This window comes from Pseudophryne corroboree, chromosome 5, assembly GCF_028390025.1.
Source record: "Pseudophryne corroboree isolate aPseCor3 chromosome 5, aPseCor3.hap2, whole genome shotgun sequence".
Classification (NCBI taxonomy): Eukaryota; Metazoa; Chordata; class Amphibia; order Anura; family Myobatrachidae; genus Pseudophryne; species Pseudophryne corroboree.
This window is the reverse complement of record NC_086448.1, coordinates 119,254,447-119,270,743: the sequence shown is the minus strand read 5'-3', so window position 1 is coordinate 119,270,743 and position 16,297 is coordinate 119,254,447. Positions and strand designations below refer to the sequence as shown.

Here is a 16,297-nt window from a genome sequence, read left to right as displayed (position 1 = left end):
CTGAACCTATACTTGAAGAGGTTCAAGTTCAAGATGGAATCGCTCAGAGCGGTCATCGCCAGCCTGGAAGGGGGGGATTTTATGGTATCTCTGGACATAAAGGATGCATACTTTCATGTTCCCATTTATCCACCTCGTCAGGCGTTCCTGAGATTTGCGGTACAGGATTGTCATTACCAATTTCAGACGTTGCCGTTTGGGCTTTCCACGGCCCCGAGAATTTTCACTAAGTTAATGGCGGAAATGATGGTGCTCCTGCGCAAGCAAGGTGTCACAATTATCCCGTACTTGGACGATCTCCTCATAAAAGCGAGATCAAGAGAGCAGTTACTGAACAGTTTGTCACTTTCACTGAAGGTGTTACAGCAACACGGCTGGATTCTCAATATCCTGATGTCGCAGTTGGTTCCTACGACTCGTCTGACTTTCTTGGGCTTGATTCTGGATACAGACCAGAAAAAGGTTTATCCTCCGATAGAAAAAGCTCAGGAACTCATGACTCTAGTCAAAAACTTATTGAAGCCAAAACAGGTGTCGGTGCACCACTGCACTCGAGTCCTGGGAAAGATGGTGGCATCATACGAAGCCATTCCCTTCGGCTGGTTCCATGCGAGGACTTTCCAATGGGACCTATTGGACAAGTGGTCCGGGTCACATCTACAAATGCATCGGTTGATCACCCTGTCCCCCAGAGCCAGGGTATCTCTCCTGTGGTGGCTACAGAGTGCTCACCTTCTAGAGGGACGCAGGTTCGGCATTCAGGACTGGATCCTGGTGACCACGGACGCGAGCCTCCGAGGTTGGGGAGCAGTCACGCAGGGAAGAAACTTCCAAGGTCTTTGGTCAAGTCAAGAGACTTGTCTTCACATCAACATCCTGGAACTGAGGGCCATATACAACGCCCTACATCAAGCGGAGACCTTACTGCGCGACCGAGCAGTTCTGATCCAGTCAGACAACATCACCGCAGTGGCTCATGTAAACCGCCAGGGCGGCACAAGGAGCAGAGTGGCAATGGCGGAAGCCGCCAGGATTCTTCGCTGGGCGGAAAATCATGTAAGCGCACTGTCAGCAGTGTTCATTCCGGGAGTGGACAACTGGGAAGCAGACTTCCTCAGCAGACACGACCTGCATTCAGGAGAGTGGGGACTTCATCAGGAAGTCTTCGCACAGATTGCAAGTCAGTGGGGACTGCCCCAGATAGACATGATGGCATCCCACCTCAACAAAAAGCTGCAGAGGTATTGCGCCAGATCAAAAGACCCTCAGGCTGTAGCTGTAGACGCCCTAGTGACACCGTGGGTGTTCCAGTCGGTCTATGTGTTTCCTCCTCTTCCTCTTATCCCAAAGGTGTTGAGAATAATAAGGAAAAGAGGAGTACAGACAATTCTCATTGTTCCAGATTGGCCACGAAGGACCTGGTATCCGGATCTACTGGAAATGCTCACATAAGATTCATGGCCTCTTCCTCTACGACAGGACCTGTTGCAACAGGGGCCCTGTCTGTTCCAAGACTTACCGCGACTGCGTTTGACGGCATGGCGGTTGAACGCCGGATCGTAGCGGAAAAGGGCATTCCGGATGAGGTAATTCCTACTCTGATAAAGGCTAGGAAGGACGTGACAGCTAAACATTATCACTGTATATGGCGAAAATATGTTGCTTGGTGTGAAGAATTCCATCTGGGCCGTTTCCTTCACTTCCTACAAACTGGAGTGAATTTGGGCCTAAAATTAGGCTCCATTAAGGTTCAGATTTCGGCCTTATCCATTTTCTTTCAAAAGGAATTGGCTTCTCTCCCAGAAGTACAGACTTTTGTAAAGGGAGTGCTGCATATTCAGCCTCCTTTTGTACCTCCGGTGGCACCTTGGGACCTTTAACGTGGTGTTGAGTTTCCTTAAGTCACACTGGTTTGAACCACTTAAAACGGTGGAGTTGAAATATCTCACTTAGAAAGTGGTCATGTTGTTAGCCTTGGCTTCGGCTAGGCGAGTATCGGAATTGGCGGCTTTGTCTCATAAAAGCCCCCATCTAGTTTTCCATATGGATAGAGCGGAATTGCGGACCCGCCCTCAATTCTTGCCTAAGGTGGTGTCATCTTTTCATATGAACCAACCTATTGTGGTGCCTGTGGCTACGCGCAACTTGGAGGATTCCGAGTCCCTTGATGTAGTCAGGGCTTTGAAAATTTACGTGGCCAGAACGGCTAGAGTCAGGAAAACAGAAGCACTGTTTGTCCTATATGCGGCCAACAAGGTTGGCGCCCCTGCTTCAAAGCAGACTATTGCTCGCTGGATCTGTAACACGATTCAGCAGGCTCATTCCACGGCTGGATTGCCGTTACCAAAATCGGTCAAGGCCCATTCCACAAGGAAAGTGGGCTCTTCTTGGGCGGCTGCCCGAGGGGTCTCGGCACTACAGCTGTGCCGAGCTGCTACTTGGTCGGGTTCAAACACCTTTGCAAAGTTCTACAAGTTTGATACCCTGGCTGAGGTGGACCTCCTGTTTGCTCAATCGGTGCTGCAGAGTCATCCACACTCTCCCGCCCGTTTGGGAGCTTTGGTATAATCCCCATGGTCCTTACGGAGTCCCCAGCATCCTCTAGGACGTAAGAGACAATAAGATTTTAAACCTACCAGTATATCTTATTCTCGTAGTCCGTAGAGGATGCTGGGCGCCCGTACCAAGTGCGGACTACTTCTGCAAGACTTGTATATAGTTGTTGCTTACATAAGGGTTATGTTAAAGTTAAGATCAGTCGTTGGCTGATACTGTTTTGTTCATACTGTTAACTGGTTGCGTATATTCCAGGTTATACGGTGTGGATGGTGTGGGCTGGTATGAATCTTGCCCTTAGATTAACAAAATCCTTTCCTCGTACTGTCCGTCTCCTCTGGACACAGTTTCTCTAACTGAGGTCTAGAGGAGGGGCATAGAGGGAGGAGCCAGTGCACACCCATACCTAAAGTCTTTCTTAAACTGCCCATGTCTCCTGCGGAGCCGGTCTATCCCCATGGTACTTACGGAGTCCCCAGCATCCTCTACGGACTACGAGAAAAAGATTTACCTGGTAGGTTTAAAATCTTATTTTTGAACCACAACAGACTTGTTTAGTGACTTTAGTTCAATGCATGAGTAGGTGTTGCTGATACCAAGGGGTCTATGTACTAAGGGGCACAGAGCACTAGCGTCAGGCTTAGAGAGCAGAGCTGTTACATAAAACAGAGCAGAGATGACAGAGGATATTGCTGCAGGGGGATGGGGGGATGGATGGTTGCGGGGCCGTCCAGCACACTGCAGGATATGTGCTCCTCACGCCACCTCAACTCTTCCTCCGGCCAGCCCATCAGGAGGCACATGTAGTGGAAAGAGTCTGCATGCGCCCGTCAATCCCCCATATTTGCCTTTATAGTGGTAAATGTATCAAGCTTGGCCCTAATAGAATGTACTTAGTTAGAAGCTGATATTGCTATGGGCAACTTTCCCCATATACACTAAAACTTGTAATAGCTGATAAAGCAGACAACCAAACATGCCCCTATATTCCCATGTTTCCTGTGGTTTCTTTATAAATCGGCATGCATGACTTTCCAGCATCTCAGACTGTCCCGAGGTTCACGCTGACGCTCATATGACCAGCAGGCTCCAGGATGACTGATCACGATGCAGCACAATATTCAGAAGGATCTGCTCTCATTACAGTCCGTTTGGAATGCAATGTGGGCAGCTTCTCTAAGAATACTTTCCTGAACGCCCGTCTTACAGGCCTGGGAACCCTGCATTTATAGACCCATTTTTTGCATGCTTTGTGAAAACCATGTTCCAGATGTACAAGCACTGATAGACTCTTACAGATGTTGAGGGCAGCTTTTATTGAGCTTATCCATGTGCCAGGAAGGACACTTGTATACGCTAGCAATGCCGGGTGTATGTTCCAGGCTGCAGGGGCTGAGATATGCAGCACTCAAAGCACCCATGTGTCACTGGTCTAAGGCACCCATGTGTCACTGGTCTAAGGCACCCATGTGTCACTGGTCTAAGGCTGATAGGGGGTAATTCAGACCTGATCGCTGCTGTGCGTATTCAGACCGATCAGGTCCGCACTGTGAATGAGTATGCACCGCAATGCGCAGGCACGTTGCATGGGTACAAAGTGGATCGCCGCTCCGCTTTGGGGTTGTGCAACAGATCTGTTCGCATGGGCGATCGCAAGGAGATTGACAGGAAGAAGGCGTTTGTGGGTGTGGAAAAACACTCCTGTTAGCAGGGAGGGTTCCTGACGTCAGTTCCGGTCCCGGACAAGCTGATGTGATCGCAGCGGCTGAGTAAGTACTGGGCTGCACAGAGACTGCACAAAATCTGCTTGTACCGCTCTGCTACACATGCGTTTGCACACTTGCACAGCTAAAATACACTCCCCCTGTAGGCGGCGACTATCTGATCGCAGCAATGCAAAAATCGCTTGCTAGCGATCAGGTCTGAATTAACCCCATAGGGCCTAATTCAGATCTGATTGCAGCAGCAAATTTGCTAGCAAATGGGCAAAACCATGGGGGTAATTCCAAGTTGATCGCAGCAGGAATTTTTTTAGCAGTTGGGCAAAACCATGTGCACTGCAGGGGAGGCAGATATAACATGTGCAGAGAGAGTTAGATTTGGGTGTGGTGAGTTCAATGTGCAATCTAATTTGCAGTGTAAAAATAAAGCAGCCAGTATTTACCCTGCACAGAAACAAAATAACCCACCCAAATCTAACTCTCTCTGCAAATGTTATATCTCCACCCCCCCACCCCTGTTTTACACATGGTTTTGCCCATTTGCTAACAAATTTGCTGCTGTGATCAGATCTGAATTAGGGGTGTGGATTATTGCATCAACAGTTTCTAGGGCGACAATGTTTGAGTCGACCACTATAAGTCGACAGGGTTGGAAAGTTGACAGGGGTTCTAGGTCGACATAGTCTAGGTCGACAGTTCAAAATGTCGGCATCAGTTTTTCATGTTTTTTTGGTGTCGTTTTCTCCGTACAGTGACCGGGAAGTCCAATTAGTGCACCGTGTCCCCTCCCATGGCTCGCTTCGCTCGCCATGCTTAGGGCAAGATTACCGTTCCAATCGTAATCCACGTGGATCGTTAAGTATGAAAAAAGTAAAAAAAAAGAAAACAAAAGTGAAAAAGTCATGTCAACCTTTTGACCTGTCGACCTAGAAACCATGTAGACCTAGTGACTGTCGACCAATAGTGGTCGACCTAAACATTGTCGATCTTCAGACCGGATCCCCTGAATTAGGCCCATAATGTCAGGCTGCAGATAACTCCCTATCACGCAGTAATAGTCTTTCTCTATCGTCCTAGTGGATGCTGGGGTTCCTGAAAGGACCATGGGGGAATAGCGGCTCCGCAGGAGACAGGGCACAAAAAGTAAAGCTTTACGATCAGGTGGTGTGTACTGGCTCCTCCCCCTATGACCCTCCTCCAAGCCTCAGTTAGATTTTTGTGCCCGGCCGAGAAGGGTGCAATCTAGGTGGCTCTCCTAAAGAGCTGCTTAGAAAAGTTTAGCTTAGGTTTTTTATTTTACAGTGAGTCCTGCTGGCAACAGGATCACTGCAACGAGGGACTTAGGGGAGAAGAAGTGAACTCACCTGCGTGCAGGATGGATTGGCTTCTTGGCTACTGGACATCAGCTCCAGAGGGACGATCACAGGTACAGCCTGGATGGTCACCGGAGCCTTGCCGCCGGCCCCCTTGCAGATGCTGAAGTAAGAAGAGGTCCAGAATCGGCGGCAGAAGACTCCTCAGTCTTCTAAAGGTAGCGCACAGCACTGCAGCTGTGCGCCATTTTCCTCTCAGCACACTTCACACGGCAGTCACTGAGGGTGCAGGGCGCTGGGAGGGGGGCGCCCTGGGAGGCAAATGAAAACCTATTTTGGCTAAAAATACCTCACATATAGCCTCCGGAGGCTATATGGAGATATTTAACCCCTGCCAGAATCCGTTAAGAGCGGGAGACGAGGCCGCCGAAAAAGGGGCGGGGCCTATCTCCTCAGCACACAGCGCCATTTTCCCTCACAGAAAGGCTGGAGGGAAGGCTCCCAGGCTCTCCCCTGCACTGCACTACAGAAACAGGGTTAAAACAGAGAGGGGGGGCACTAATTTGGCGTTAGAAATATATAAAAAAGATGCTATAAGGGAAAACACTTATATAAGGTTGTCCCTATATAATTATAGCGTTTTTGGTGTGTGCTGGCAAACTCTCCCTCTGTCTCTCCAAAGGGCTAGTGGGTCCTGTCCTCTATCAGAGCATTCCCTGTGTGTGTGCTGTGTGTCGGTACGTGTGTGTCGACATGTATGAGGACGATGTTGGTGAGGAGGCGGAGCAATTGCCTGTAATGGTGATGTCACTCTCTAGGGAGTCGACACCGGAATGGATGGCTTATTTAGGGAATTACGTGATAATGTCAACACGCTGCAAGGTCGGTTGACGACATGAGACGGCCGACAAACAATTAGTACCGGTCCAGACGTCTCAAAAACACCGTCAGGGGTTTTAAAACGCCCGTTTACTTTAGTCGGTCGACACAGACACAGACAGGGACACTGAATCCAGTGTCGACGGTGAATAAACAAACGTATTCCTTATTAGGGCCACACGTTAAAGGCAATGAAGGAGGTGTTACATATTTCTGATACTACAAGTACCACAAAAGAGGGTATTATGTGGGATGTGAAAAAACTACCGTAGTTTTTCCTGAATCAGATAAATTAAATAAAGTGTGTGATGATGCGTGGGTTCCCCCCGATAGAAAATTATGGGCGGTATACCCTTTCCCGCCAGAAGTTAGGGCGCGTTGGGAAACACCCCTTAGGGTGGATAAGGCGCTCACACGCTTATCAAAACAAGTGGCGGTACCGTCTATAGATAGGGCCGTCCTCAAGGACCAGCTGACAGGAGGCTGGAAAATATCATAAAAAGTATATACACACATACTGGTGTTATACTGCGACCAGCGATCGCCTCAGCCTGGATGTGCAGAGCTGGGGTGGCTTGGTCGGATTCCCTGACTAAAAATATTGATACCCTTGACAGGGACAGTATTTTATTGACTATAGAGCATTTAAAGGATGCATTTCTATATATGCGAGATGCACAGAGGGATATTTGCACTCTGGCATCAAGAGTAAATGCGATGTCCATATCTGCCAGAAGATGTTATGGACACGACAGTGGTCAGGTGATGCAGATTCCAAACGGCACAAAGGTGTATTGCCGTATAAAGGAAGAGGAGTTATTTGGGGTCGGTCCATCGGACCTGGTGGCCACGGCAACTGCTGGAAAATCCACCGTTTTTACCCTAAGTCACATCTCTGCAGAAAAAGACACCGTCTTTTCAGCCTCAGTCCTTTCGTCCCTATAAGATCATATCTGCCCAGGGATAGAGGAAAGGGAAGAAGACTGCAGCAGGCAGCCCATTCCCAGGAACAGAAGCGTTCCACCGCTTCTGACAAGTTCTCAGCATGGCGCTGAGACTGTACAGGACCCCTGGATCCTACAAGTAGTATCCCAGGGGTACAGATTGGAATGTCGAGACGTTTCCCCTTCGCAGGCTCCTGAAGTCTGCTTTACCAAGGTCTCCCTCCGACAAGGAGGCAGTATGGGAAAAAATTCACAAGCTGTATTCCCAGCAGGTGATAATTAAATTACCCCTCCTACTACAAGAAAAGGGGTATTATTCCACACTATATTGTGGTACTGAAGCCAGAAGGCTAGGTGAGACTTATTCTAAAAAAAAATAAAAAAAAAATCAAATCAAGATGGAGTCACTCAGAGCAGTGATAACGAACCAGGAAGAAGGGGACTATATAGTGTCCCGGGACATCAGGGATGCTTACCTCTATGTCCCAAATTTGCCCTTCTCACTAAGGGTACCTCAGGTTCGTGGTGCAGAACTGTCACTATCAGTTTCAGACGCTGCCGTTTGGATTGTCCACGGCACCCCGGGTCTTTACCAAGGTAATGGCCGAAATGATGATTCTTCTTCGAAGAAAAGGCGTCTTAATTATCCCTTACTTGGACGATCTCCTGATAAGGGCATAGTCCAGGGAACAGTTGGAGGTCGGAGTAGCACTATCTCGGATACTGCTACAACAGCACGGGTGGATTCTAAATATTCCAAAATCGCAGCTGATCCCGACGACACGTCTGCTGTGCCTAGGGATGATTCTGGACACAGTCCAGAAAAAGGTGTTTCTCCCGGAAGAGAAAGCCAGGGAGTTATCCGAGCTAGTCAGGAACCTCCTAAAAACAGTGCATCATTGCACAAGGGTCCTGGTAAAAATGGTGGCTTCCTACGAAGCAATTCCATTCGGCAGATTTCACGCAAGAACTTTTCAGTGGGATCTGCTGGACAAATGGTCCGGATCGCATCTTCAGATGCATCAGCGGATAACCCTATATCCAAGGACAAGGGTGTCTCTCCTGTGGTGGTTATAGAGTGCTCATCTTCTAGAGGGCCGCAGATTCGGCATTCAGGATTGGATGCTGGTGACCACGGAGCCCAGCCCGAGAGGCTGGGGAGCAGTCACACAAGGAAAAAATTTCCAGGGAGTGTGATCAAGTCTGGAGACTTTTCTCCACATAAATATACTGGAGCTAAGGGTAAATTTATAATGCTCTAAGCTTAGCAAGACCTCTGCTTCAAGGTCAGCCGGTATTGATCCAGTGGGAAAAACATCACGGCAGTCGCCCACGTAAACAGACAGGGCGACACAAGAAGCAGGAGGGCAATGGCAAAAACTGCAAGGACTTTTCGCTGGGCGGAAAGTCATGTGATAGCACTGTCAGCAGTGTTTCATCCCGGGAATGGAAACTGGGAAGTAGACTTCCTCAGCAGGCACGACCTCCACCCGGGAGAGTGGAAACTTCATCGGGAAGTTTTTTCCACATGATTGTAAACCGTTGGGAAATACCAAAGGTGGACATGATGGCGTCCCGTCTGAACAAAAAACGGGACAGGTATTGCGCCAGGTCAAGAGACCCTCAGGCAATAGCTGTGGACGTTCTGGTAACACCGTGGGTGTACCAGTCGGTGTATGTGTTCCCTCCTCTGCTTCTCATACCTAAGGTGCTGAGAATTATAAGACGTAGAGGAGTAAGAACTATACTCATGGCTCCGGATTGGCCAAGAAGGACTTGGTACCCGGAACTTCAAGAGATGCTTACAGAGGTCTTATGGCCTCTGCCGCTAAGAAGGGACTTGCTTCAGCAAGTACCATGTCTGTTCCAAGACTTACCGCAGCTGCGTTTGTCGGCATGGCGGTGGAACGCCGGATCCTAAGGGAAAAAGGCATTCCGGAAGAGGTCATTCCTACCCTGGTCAAAGCCAGAAAGGAGGTGACCGCACAACATTATCACCACATGTGGCGAAAATATGTTGCGTGGTGTGAGGCCAGGAAGGCCCCACAAAGAAATTTCAACTCGGTCGTTTCCTGCATTTCCTGCAAACAGGAGTGTCTATGGGCCTCAAATTGGGGTCCATTAAGGTTCAAATTTCGGCCCTGTCGATTTTCTTCCAGAAAGAATTGGCTTCAGTTCCTGAAGTCCAGAAGTTTGTCAAGGGAGTATTGCATATACAACCCCCTTTTGTGCCTCCAGTGGCACTGTGGGATCTCAACGTAGTTCTGGGATTCCTCAAATCACATTGGTTTAAAACCAGTCAAATCTGTGGATTTGAAGCATCTCACATGAAAAGTGACCATGCTCTTGGCCCTGGCCTGGACCAGGCGAGTGTCAAATTGGTGTTTTTTTCTCAAAAAAGCCCATATCTGTTTGTCCATTCGGACAGGGCAGAGCTGCGGACTCGTCCCCAGTTCTCTCCCTAAGGTGGTGTCAGTGTTTCACCTGAACCAGCTTATTGTGGTGCCTTGCACCTACTAGGGACTTGGAGGACTCCAAGTTGCTAGATGTTGTCAGGGCCCTGAAAATATGTTCCAGGACGGCTGGAGTCAGGAAAACTGACTTGCTGTTATCCTGTATGCACCCAACAAACTGGGTGCTCTTGCTTCTAAGCAGACTATTGCTAGTTGGATGTGTAATACAATTCAGCTTGCACATTCTGTGGCAGGCCTGCCACAGCCAAAATATGTAAATGCCCATTCCACAAGGAAGGTGGGCTCATCTTGGGCGGCTGCCCGAGGGGTCTCGGCTTTACAACTTTGCCGAGCGGTTATTTAGTCAGGGGCAAACACGTTTGTAAAATCCTACAAATTTGATACCCTGGCTAAGGAGGACCTGGAGTTCTCTCATTCGGTGCTGCAGAGTCATCCGCACTCTCCCGCCCGTTTGGGAGCTTTGGTATTATCCCCATGGTCCTTTCAGGAACCCCAGCATCCACTAGGACGATAGAGAAAATAAGAATTTACTTACCGATAATTCTATTTCTCGGAGTCCGTAGTGGATGCTGGGCGCCCATCCCAAGTGCGGATTGTCTGCAATACTTGTACATAGTTACAAAAATCGGGTTATTATTGTTGTGAGCCATCTTTTCAGAGGCTCCGCTGTTATCATACTGTTAACTGGGTTCAGATCACAGGTTGTACAGTGTGATTGGTGTGGCTGGTATGAGTCTTACCCGGGATTCAAAATCCTTCCTTATTGTGTACGCTCGTCCGGGCACAGTACCTAACTGAGGCTTGGAGGAGGGTCATAGGGGGAGGAGCCAGTACACACCACCTGATCGTAAAGCTTTACTTTTTGTGCCCTGTCTCCTGCGGAGCCGCTATTCCCCCATGGTCCTTTCAGGAACCCCAGCATCCACTACGGACTCCGAGAAATAGAATTATCGGTAAGTAAATTCTTATTTTCTCTAACGTCCTAAGTGGATGCTGGGGACTCCGTCAGGACCATGGGGAATAGCGGCTCCGCAGGAGACAGGGCACAAAAATAAAGCTTTAGGATTAGGTGGTGTGTACTGGCTCCTCCCCCTATGACCCTCCTCCAAGCCTCAGTTAGGTTTTTGTGCCCGTCCGAGCAGGGTGCAATCTAGGTGGCTCTCCTAAAGAGCTGCTTAGAAAAAGTTTTTAGGTTTTTTATTTTCAGTGAGTCCTGCTGGCAACAGGCTCACTGCATCGAGGGACTTAGGGGAGAGAATTTCAACTCACTTGCGTGCAGGATGGATTGGATTCTTAGGCTACTGGACACCATTAGCTCCAGAGGGAGTCGGAACACAGGTCTCACCCTGGGGTTCGTCCCGGAGCCGCGCCGCCGACCCCCCTTACAGATGCTGAAGATTGAAGGTCCGGAAACAGGCGGCAGAAGGCTCTTCAGTCTTCATGAAGGTAGCGCACAGCACTGCAGCTGTGCGCCATTGTTGTCACACACTTCACACCAAGCGGTCACGGAGGGTGCAGGGCGCTGCTGGGGGCGCCCTGGGCAGCAATATTTAATACCTTTATGGCAAAAGAATACATCACATATAGCCATTGAGGCTATATGTATGTATTTAACCCATGCCAGATATCTAAAACTCCGGGAGGAAAGCCCGCCGAAATAGGGGGCGGGGCTTATTCTCCTCAGCACACAGCGCCATTTTCCTGCTCAGCTCCGCTGTGAGGAAGGCTCCCAGGACTCTCCCCTGCACTGCACTACAGAAACAGGGTAAAACAGAGAGGGGGGGCATTTTTTGGCGATATTTTGATATATTTAAGCTGCTATAAGGAACAACACTTATATAAGGTTGTTCCCATATATATTATAGCGCTTGGGTGTGTGCTGGCAAACTCTCCCTCTGTCTCCCCAAAGGGCTAGTGGGGTCCTGTCTTCGATAAGAGCATTCCCCCCAGGGAGTCGACACCGGAATGGATGGCTTTGTTTATGGAATTACGTGATAATGTCAGCACATTACAAAAATCAGTTGACGACATGAGACGGCCGGCAAACCAGTTAGTACCTGCCCAGGCGTCTCAGACACCGTCAGGGGCTGTAAAGCGCCCTTTACCTCAGTCGGTCGACACAGACCCAGACACAGACACTGAATCTAGTGTCGACGGTGATGAAACAAACGTATTTTCAAGTAGGGCCACACGTTATATGATCACGGCAATGAAGGAGGCTTTGCATATCTCTGATACTGCAAGTACCACAAAAAGGGGTATTATGTGGGGGGTGAAAAAACTACCTGTAGTTTTTCCTGAATCAGAGGAATTAAATGATGTATGTGATGAAGCGTGGGTTAACCCAGATAGAAAAGTGCTAATTTCAAAAAAGTTATTAGCATTATACCCTTTCCCGCCAGAGGTTAGGGCGCGCTGGGAAACACCCCCTAGGGTGGATAAGGCGCTCACACGCTTATCAAAACAAGTGGCGTTACCGTCTCCTGATACGGCCGCCCTCAGGGATCCAGCTGATAGGAGACTGGAAACTACCCTAAAAAGTATATACACACATACTGGTGTTATACTGCGACCAGCCATCGCCTCAGCCTGGATGTGCAGTGCTGGGGTCGTCTGGTTGGATTCCCTGACTGAAAATATTGATACCCTGGATAGGGACAGTATTTTATTGACTATAGAGCAATTAAAGGATGCTTTCCTTTATATGCGAGATGCTCAGAGAGATATTTGCACTCTGGCATCGAGAGTAAATGCGATGTCCATATCTGCCAGAAGGAGTTTATGGACGCGACAGTGGTCAGGTGATGCGGATTCCAAACGACATATGGAAGTATTGCCGTATAAAGGGGAGGAATTATTTGGCGTCGGTCTATCGGATCTGGTGGTCACGGCAACTGCCGGAAAATCCACCTTTTTACCTCAGACCCCCTCCCAACAGAAAAAGACACCGTCTTTTCAGCCGCAGTCCTTTCAGTCCTATAAAAACAAGCGGACAAAAGGACAGTCATATCTGCCTCGGGGCAGAGGAAGAGGTAAGAGAGGGCAGCAAGCAGCCCCTGCCCAGGAACAGAAGCCCTCTCAGGGTTCTGCAAAGCCCTCAGCATGACGCTGGGGCCTTACAAGCGGACTCAGGAGCGGTGGGGGGTCGACTCAAGAATTTCAGCGCACAGTGGGCTTGCTCACAGGTGGACCCCTGGATCCTGCAGGTAGTATCTCAGGGTTACAGGTTGGAATTCGAGAAGTCTCCCCCTCGCAGGTTCCTAAAGTCTGCTTTGCCAACGTCTCCCTCAGACAGGGCGACGGTATTGGAAGCCATTCACAAGCTGTTTTCTCAGCAGGTGATAGTCAAGGTACCCCTCCTACAACAGGGAAAGGGGTATTACTCCACGCTATTTGTGGTACCGAAGCCGGACGGCTCGGTAAGACCTATTCTAAATCTGAAATCTTTGAACCTGTACATACAAAAATTCAAGTTCAAGATGGAGTCACTCAGAGCAGTGATAGCGAATCTGGAAGAAGGGGACTTTATGGTGTCCCTGGACATAAAGGATGCTTACCTGCATGTCCCAATTTGCCCTTCACATCAAGGGTACCTCAGGTTCGTGGTGCAAAACTGTCATTATCAGTTTCAGACGCTGCCGTTTGGATTGTCCACGGCACCTCGGGTCTTTACCAAGGTAATGGCCGAAATGATGATTCTTCTGCGAAGAAGAGGCGTATTAATTATCCCTTACTTGGACGATCTCCTGATAAGGGCAAGGTCCAGAGAACAGCTGGAGGACGGAGTAGCACTAACCCGACTAGTGCTGCAACAACACGGGTGGATTCTGAATTTTCCAAAATCTCAGTTGACCCCGACGACACGTCTGCTGTTCCTGGGAATGATTCTGGACACGGTTCAGAAAAAGGTGTTTCTTCCGGAGGAGAAAGCCAGGGAGTTATCCGAACTTGTCAGGAACCTCCTAAAACCAGGGAAAGTGTCTGTGCATCAATGCACAAGAGTCCTGGGAAAGATGGTGGCTTCTTACGAAGCGATTCCATTCGGCAGATTCCACGCACAAACTTTTCAGTGGGATCTGCTGGACAAATGGTCCGGATCACATCTGCAGATGCATCAGCGGATAACCTTATCGCCACGGACAAGGGTGTCTCTTCTGTGGTGGTTGCAGAGTGCTCATCTGTTAGAGGGCCGCAGATTCGGCATACAGGACTGGGTCCTGGTGACCACGGATGCCAGTCTGAGAGGCTGGGGAGCGGTCACACAGGGAAGAAACTTCCAGGGAGTATGGTCAAGCCTGGAGATGTCTCTTCACATAAATATACTGGAGCTAAGAGCGATTTACAATGCTCTAAGTCTGGCAAAACCCCTGCTTCAGGGTCAGCCGGTGTTGATCCAGTCGGACAACATCACGGCAGTCGCCCACGTAAACAGACAGGGCGGCACAAGAAGCAGGACAGCAATGGCAGAAGCTGCAAGGATTCTTCGCTGGGCGGAAGATCATGTGATAGCACTGTCAGCAGTATTCATTCCGGGAGTGGACAACTGGGAAGCAGACTTCCTCAGCAGACACGATCTACACCCGGGAGAGTGGGGACTTCATCCAGAAGTCTTCCACATGATTGTGAACCGTTGGGAAAAACCAATGGTGGATATGATGGCGTCCCGCCTCAACAAAAAACTGGACAGGTATTGCGCCAGGTCAAGAGACCCTCAGGCAATAGCTGTGGACGCTCTGGTAACACCGTGGGTGTTCCAGTCAGTGTATGTGTTTCCTCCTCTGCCTCTCATACCAAAAGTACTGAGAATTATACGGCAAAAGGGAGTAAGAACGATACTAGTGGCTCCGGATTGGCCAAGAAGAACTTGGTACCCGGAACTTCAAGAGATGCTCACGGAGGATCCGTGGCCTCTACCTCTAAGACGGGACCTGCTTCAGCAGGGACCGTGTCTATTCCAAGACTTACCGCGGCTGCGTTTGACGGCATGGCGGTTGAACGCCGAATTCTAAGGGAAAAAGGCATTCCGGAAGAGGTCATTCCTACACTGGTAAAAGCCAGGAAGGAGGTGACTGCACAACATTATCACCGCATTTGGAGGAAATATGTTGCGTGGTGTGAGGCCAGGAAGGCCCCCACGGAGGAATTTCAACTGGGTCGATTCCTACATTTCCTGCAAACAGGATTGTCTATGGGCCTCAAATTGGGGTCCATTAAGGTTCAAATTTCGGCCCTGTCGATTTTCTTCCAGAAAGAATTGGCTTCAGTTCCTGAAGTCCAGACTTTTGTAAAAGGAGTACTACATATACAGCCCCCGGTTGTGCCCCCAGTGGCACCGTGGGATCTTAATGTAGTCTTGGATTTTCTCAAATCCCATTGGTTTGAGCCGCTCAAATCGGTGGAGTTGAAGTATCTTACATGGAAAGTAACCATGCTACTGGCCCTGGCTTCAGCCAGGAGAGTATCAGAATTGGCGGCTTTATCATATAAGAGCCCATATCTGATTTTCCATACGGACAGGGCAGAACTGCGGACGCGTCCTCATTTTCTGCCTAAGGTGGTGTCAGCGTTTCACCTGAACCAGCCTATTGTGGTGCCTGCGGCTACTAACGATTTGGAGGATTCCAAGTTGTTGGACGTGGTCCGGGCATTGAAAATATATATTTCAAGAACGGCGGGAGTCAGAAAGTCTGACTCACTGTTTATATTGTATGCACCCAACAAGATGGGTGCTCCTGCTTCTAAGCAGACGATTGCTCGTTGGATTTGTAGCACAATTCAACTTGCACATTCTGTGGCAGGCTTGCCACAACCTAAATCTGTCAAGGTCCATTCCACAAGGAAAGTGGGCTCATCCTGGGCGGCTGCCCGGGGGGTCTCGGCATTACAACTCTGCCGAGTTGCTACTTGGTCAGGGGCAAACACGTTTGCAAAATTCTACAAATTTGATACCCTGGCTGAGGAGGACCTTGAGTTCTCTCATTCGGTGCTGCAGAGTCATCCGCACTCTCCCGCCCGTTTGGGAGCTTTGGTATAATCCCCATGGTCCTGACGGAGTCCCCAGCATCCACTTAGGACGTTAGAGAAAATAAGAATTTACTTACCGATAATTCTATTTCTCGTAGTCCGTAGTGGATGCTGGGCGCCCATCCCAAGTGCGGATTGTCTGCAATACTTGTACATAGTTATTGTTACAAACAAATTCGGGTTGTTATTGTTGTGAGCCGTCTGTTCAGAGGCTCCTACGTTTCTCATACTGTTAACTGGGTTCAGATCACAAGTTATACGGTGTGATTGGTGTGGCTGGTATGAGTCTTACCCGGGATTCAATATCCTTCCTTATTGTGTACGCTCGTCCGGGCACAGTATCCTAACTGAGGCTTGGAGGAGGGTCATAGGGGGAGGAGCCAGTA

General features: G+C 49.2%; 1 protein-coding gene across 1 annotated transcript in view; it reads left to right on the top strand.

The window, feature by feature from the left end:
• ENKUR (enkurin, TRPC channel interacting protein) overlaps nucleotides 1–16,297 on the top strand; it is a 44,008-nt gene that overhangs the window by 27,066 nt on the left and 645 nt on the right. The gene's annotated exons all lie outside the window — the stretch shown is intronic.